Genomic DNA, 6,340 nt, shown 5'->3' with positions numbered 1-6,340 from the left:
CTGCCTAATTTTACCATTCATAGCCAAACAAAAATAATTTCAATAACTCATTCACTTCAAGAGTAACTTACACTATATCAACTATACAAATCAACCAATTTTTCAGATTTAAACAAAAAATTCTACCATAAACCATCCACAAAATCAACATACTCACATCTGAGTTCAAACAATACCTACATTACTCAGAAACAATCAATCTTGCAAACAAAATTTGGAATTGGTGACCATTTCACCCCCACATCCAGATCTTCTAACTTAGGGTTCCCTTACCCACTAGAAGGAAAAAGTGGTTTTAACAGAGGTTATGTAGCGAAAGTTAATATAACCTTAGGAATTGATTTAATTAACATAGGTTTTTTTAACCTTCGTCAAGTTCCAAAGGTTATTCTAAAAATCCTTAGTAAAATAATTGAGGTTTTTTCACCTTCATTAAATTTCAAAGGTTTATTTTACCTTGACAAAATAATGAAGATTTTTTTAACCTTCATTAAATTTCAAAGATTTATTTTAAAACCTCACCAAAATAACGAATGTTTTTTTAATCTCCATTAAATTTCAAAGGTTTATTCTTAAACCTCAGCAAAATAATATAGGTTTTTTAACCTTCGCTAAATTCAAAGGTTTATTTTAAAACCTCAACAAAATAAAGAAGAAATTTTTAACCTTAACTAAATCCCAAAGGTTCATTCTAAAACCTCAGCAAAATAATGGAGATTTTTTTAACCTTCGCTAAATTCCAAAAATTAAAATGCTATAGATTTTTCAAACTTCAATAAACAAGTATAATTAAATCTATTTATAAATAAATAATTAAAAAGTATATAGTTTTAATATATTTTATAACTAAATTCTCTAAAATTTTGAAAGTGTAACTTTACATTACAAATAAGTTTTCTAAAGTTTCAAAAATTTATTTAAAAAATCACAAAAATAACCTTGGATAATAAGAATTTCAACAACTAATCTTGGATAATAAGTATTTCAACGGTATTTACTTGTACACTACAAAAAAAATCACTTTTAGCGACCACCAAATTTGGTCGCTAACAGTACTATAATCGGTCGCTAAACGGATCTGCAACCGAAACAATCACCAAATAAAGATGGAAGCGAAAACCCTAGTCGCAAAGCCTTTAGTGACCGAATTATAAGGTGGTCGCTAATTTGCAACCGATATTTCCGTGGCCAAATCGGTCCCATAATATTTGGTCACCAAAGTTTAGAAACCAAATTAGCAACCGAAATTTCGGTGGCTATATCAGTCGCAGAAAATTTGGTCACAAAAATTTAGAGACCAAATTAGCAACCAAACTTTTATAAAAATTTGGTGGCTAAATCGGTGGCTGAAATAGAGGTGATAACGACCACCATTTTCGGTCGCTAATGGATCAAAATAATTAATTAAAAAAAACTTTTGGTGGCTAATTCGGTGGCTATATAGCGACCCCTTTAGCGACTGATTTGATTTCGGTGGCTAAATATTTTTCTTAATTACAGCGACCGATTCTATTTCGGTCGCTAATTTGGTATTTCAGTTTCGGTGGCTATTTTTATATTTATTGTTCATACCTATTTAAAATGGTATTTTAACCATTTTATACAAAAATTCAAACCTGCTTATAGATACTCAAAATTCAAACTTGCTGATAGATACTCAAAATCAATGAAGCTAAATACGAGTGAACTTCAAATACATAGTTTAAGAAGGAGTTGTACTCAAATTAAAAGTATATCGTATTACACAATGAAAAGTATTAAAAACTAGTTAAAAGAGTCAAATCTATTATATAATTAAGCATCCAACTAATCTTCTTCTGAACTATCATCTCCAATGTTGTCTACTTGATGATGTCCACTAGAAGTAGGATTTGAAGAACCTGATTTGGGATTATTCATTTGAATGTGTTGCATGATTTGTTGCATCTGCTCATTTTGTTTGCACATCTGCTCATTTTGTTTGCACATCTGCTCACTTGTTTGCGCATCAAGTCATCTTGTTTGCGCATGCTTTCACTTTGCTCTTCATGAGTTTTCATCAATAGCTCCATCTTTTCTTCAAGAGTCCGCTCCTTGACATGTTTTGTCCTAAGTTCATCATCTAACTTTTGAATAATCTCACGCATTTCTTCTATTTGATGGACTACTGGAGCTTGGCTTGTAATCGAGTGAGCAATTGTTGAACTATTAAACCTTTTGCTCAATACACCAAGACCATAAACATTCCCTTTCTTATTTCCACCTCCAACAACATCAATGTATATTTCATTGTCATCAATAGAAGCAACATGAGAGTTTTGCGAAGATTCGCTTTCAAGCATTTGCTGTTGATGAAATTAAATTGATTATTGCAAAGAAAACATATAGTAAAAATTAAATTATAACTTAAATTTTAAACATACTGCAAGGTCGCGAGTCTTGTCATTGACCCATTCTCCAGTCTTCAATTTCTTCGTTATCTCTACAACCTCCCAAGCAGTTGATTGTCGTTCAAGCTCCTTAGTCTACATAAATTTAATAAAAAGATATAATAGATTGTATTTAAATAAAATATAGAAAGAGAAAAAAAATATAATAATATTACCATTCTCAAAGTGAGTCGCAGTAGATATGGAACCACCACAGTAGGCTGAGGCTCCCTTCTCAACAGCCCGATTCGCCTTGGCAATAACACTCTTGTTTTAGAATTCTGTAGAACTCCAATGCTGGTCTAAGGTTGCTCGAACAAGTTGTGGAATCCAGGTCCCTTTATCTTGACCATGCCTAACTTTACTCATAGCATTTTTAAAGATACGGGAGGCTTTTGTATCAAAAATGGATCTAATGAGTTGGTCTTGTTCCAGATCCCATTTACAAATAAAGACTCTTTGGGATTTCGTAAATGTATATGCTGCTTTTGGTTTGATAAGTTGGCCACCACCAATGTCTTTCAACTCTAGCTCTTTTCGATTGCATATTTGTGCTACATCCAATCGAGCCTTGTTTGTGTCCTTAGTTTTTCCTTTGATATCCATCACAGTGTCAAACACATTCATGAACACATTTCTCTCTATGTGCATAACATCAATATTGTGACGTAAAAGTTGAGTTTTCCAATATGACAACCTCTAAAATATACTTTGTTTCTTCCAATTATGTTTAATACCATATTCAAGAATATTTTGTTATTCTTGTAATTCAGTGCAAACTGGTAAGTGTGCAACCCTATTCCAAATGTCAAGATTAGACAAACGTGGAGGAGGGGGATCAGTCTCAACAAACTTCTTCTTGAATGCCTTTTTATTCTTCCTAAATTGATGATCAGGTGAAAGAAACCGACGATGACAGTCAAAAAAGGATATCTTATGGCTATGACTAAGATAAAAAGCCTTTGTTCTTTCCATGCATATCCAAGAATGAAAAATCTCACCAACAAAGTTAACGTCTTTGATGTGCCACCCCTTTCAATTTGTAATTCAATATTCTTGCTCACACTATCATCAAGTAGAGTCTCCAGTTTCAAGAATTGGGTAATGACCTACAATGAATTTTACAGAGTCAAGTTCTACAAAACAAATTAGAAATGAGACTCCTATGTCTAAAGCCAACAACAAATTAATGCAAGCAATCAAATACATCCGTTCACACCTCCGTTCTCCTCTGCTCGCATCATTCGCCTCCGCTCACACCGTTCGCCTCCGCTCACACCGTTCACCTCTGTTCATACCTCCGTTCGCATCACGACCACCACCCACAACTTCCTCCTCCTCCGACCACCGCTGCAGCTTCCTCCTTCGACCACCGTTGCAGCTTCCTCCGCACCTTTCTTCACTCCTATAAGCAATTTTGGGTATTTGGTGCCCTAACAGCACCTGCACTTCCAAATGACTCCAAAGCTTACAAAAAAACAAATTCCAAATTTTATCTAATTGTCACGTTCTTTTTTACTGAAGGAACCTCTTTATAAATAATATTAATAAATAATATTAAAAAATGTAGCATTTATGTAAAATTAAAAAATAAATATTTAATATCCATGATAGTAAATATGGATATTTTAATAATTAAAATTTAATAATTAAAAAATTATTTACAATTTAATTCTAAAAATTTATTTATTTTTATAAAATTAAAGTTATTTTAAAGAGATCATTTTATTTAAATTTAATTATATAGCGTAATTTACTTTTTTTTAAAGGATTAATTTTATTAATAATAATATTTTGTTATGTAATTTTATTTAGAATTTTTATTTGAGCTGATATTTTAAAAACAATATTTAATAAATTTTATTTAAATTTAAGAAATTACAAATATATTTGACGTATATTTTTTAAATAGAAAAAGAAACCAGTAATACAACTAATTATTTTTTAAACGGATGAGTACTCATTAATATTCAAAAGTGTATGTGATCCTTGTATAGTTTTTTAAAATAAAAATGAATTATTATTATTATTATTATTAGTAGTAGTAAAATAAACAATTATATTTAGCGACCAAAACAAATTCGGTGGCTAAAAAATAAACGTATTTGGTGGCTGATTCAATGGTAAAAATAAACAATTATATCTAGCGACCGAAACAAAATCGGTGGCTAAAACATAAATAAATTTGGTCGTTGATTCGGTGGCAAAAATAAACATTTATATTTAGTGACCAAAAGAAAATCGGTGGCTAAAAAGTAGACATAATCGGTGGCAGAAAAAAGCAATAAAATTTAGCGACCGAAATAAAATCGGTGGCTAAAAAATAAACTTATTCAGTCGCTAATTCGGTTGCAGATATATTTTTCCCAATTTATTCGAAACAGCCACCACTTTAGCGACCAATGGTTTTGTCACTCTCATGTTCAGTCGCGGATTCGGTCGCAAAACTATCTAACATGATAAATAATTCAGTCGGTCGCTATTTCGGTCGCAGATCTGACACTACGGGTATTTGGTGGCTTTTTCGGTTGCAAATTACAACCACTAATTTTCGGTCGCTAAATTCGGTGACTAAATTGTTATTTCCTTGTAGTGATAATTCCTACTTTTTTTTTATGAGTTCATTTCTCAAAAACACTTGACTTATTTTGTTTTAGTTTTTGATGTACGTGTATTTTATGTGCAATTTTAGTTTTAGTTATAATTGTTAATATTTAATTCTCATAATTTTGAAATATTTTAAATTAAGGCCTTTATTTTAAAATGCATTCAATAATTAATTCACTATGAAAGTGAGAAGTGATAAAGTTAAGTTTTCCCCACAATATGTTCTTGCAATCTTTAAAGTCCTTGAAGCCAAGAACACACATGACTTTGAAGCTCACATCTGATAGATAATACAATTATTTAGGATATATAAAGTAGTGTTAAACTCCAATTGTTGCCGAGCTAGGGTGATGGAAGAAGCAAGGATAGTGTCTTATTTAGTTTTTCTTCTCCTAGGATATAATATACATAAGTGTGGCTGAGTTGTGATTCCTTACTAGGACTACCTCCTACAGCCATTGAGCCTGTGCCAAAGAGCAATGTGTCTATGGTGGAAGAGAGTAGTCAAGAGGATCATTAGAGATGGTTGAAAATGGGGTTGAAGGTTATTTCAGACGACAAGTCATTTTGGGGAAATTTTGAAACTCATGGTATTTTACGAAGATTCTTAAACCCATGGTATTTAATGGAGGTTTTTAAACCTATAGTATTTTACGGATGGTTTCAAACCCATGGTATTTTACAGAGGTTTTGAAATCCATGATACTTTACAAAGGTCCTTAAACTCATGGTATTTAATAGGGGTTCTGAAAGACTTTTCCTGAGGTTTAAAAAAACCCCAGGGAACACCTTCCCCAAGGATGGTTTAGCGGGGGAAACTGTAACCATGTGTAAATGACTTAATAGAGGTTTTAACCCTAGATAATGTAAAAATAAACTCATGTGAAAACCATCTTTTCTTGTAGTGACCTGAACTTGAACAAATGCTCACTAAGAGCTCCAAATCGTATAATTGTTCAAGGGTAGTTTAACTCTATCTGAGATTTTGATCGGACAGTCCTGTAGAGTTCACTGACAGGAGTCCAATGGTGAACTCCAATCGTTGATCTGATGAGTGAGGAAGTTAGAATCTTAGAGAGAAGGTAGAAGAAATGAAAAATGTGATTTTAGAAAGATGACGGTTCTTTTATAATTGAAACCTCAATAACTGAATTTCTATTTATATACTTTTTTCACTTTAATAATAAATTATTCAGGTGACATTTTAATTGTACCACTTCTAATTTAGGACTAATTTTCTTAATCCTTACGCTATAGAATTGACAAAATTAAATTAAGGGTTTTCTACCCTATAAGAACTAAGTAGAAAGAGCAAGAGAATTTTG

Source organism: Phaseolus vulgaris, chromosome 9 (assembly GCF_051622355.1).
Source record: "Phaseolus vulgaris cultivar YP4 chromosome 9, ASM5162235v1, whole genome shotgun sequence".
In the NCBI taxonomy this organism is placed as follows: domain Eukaryota; kingdom Viridiplantae; phylum Streptophyta; class Magnoliopsida; order Fabales; family Fabaceae; genus Phaseolus; species Phaseolus vulgaris.
Note: the sequence above shows the minus strand (reverse complement) of the source record.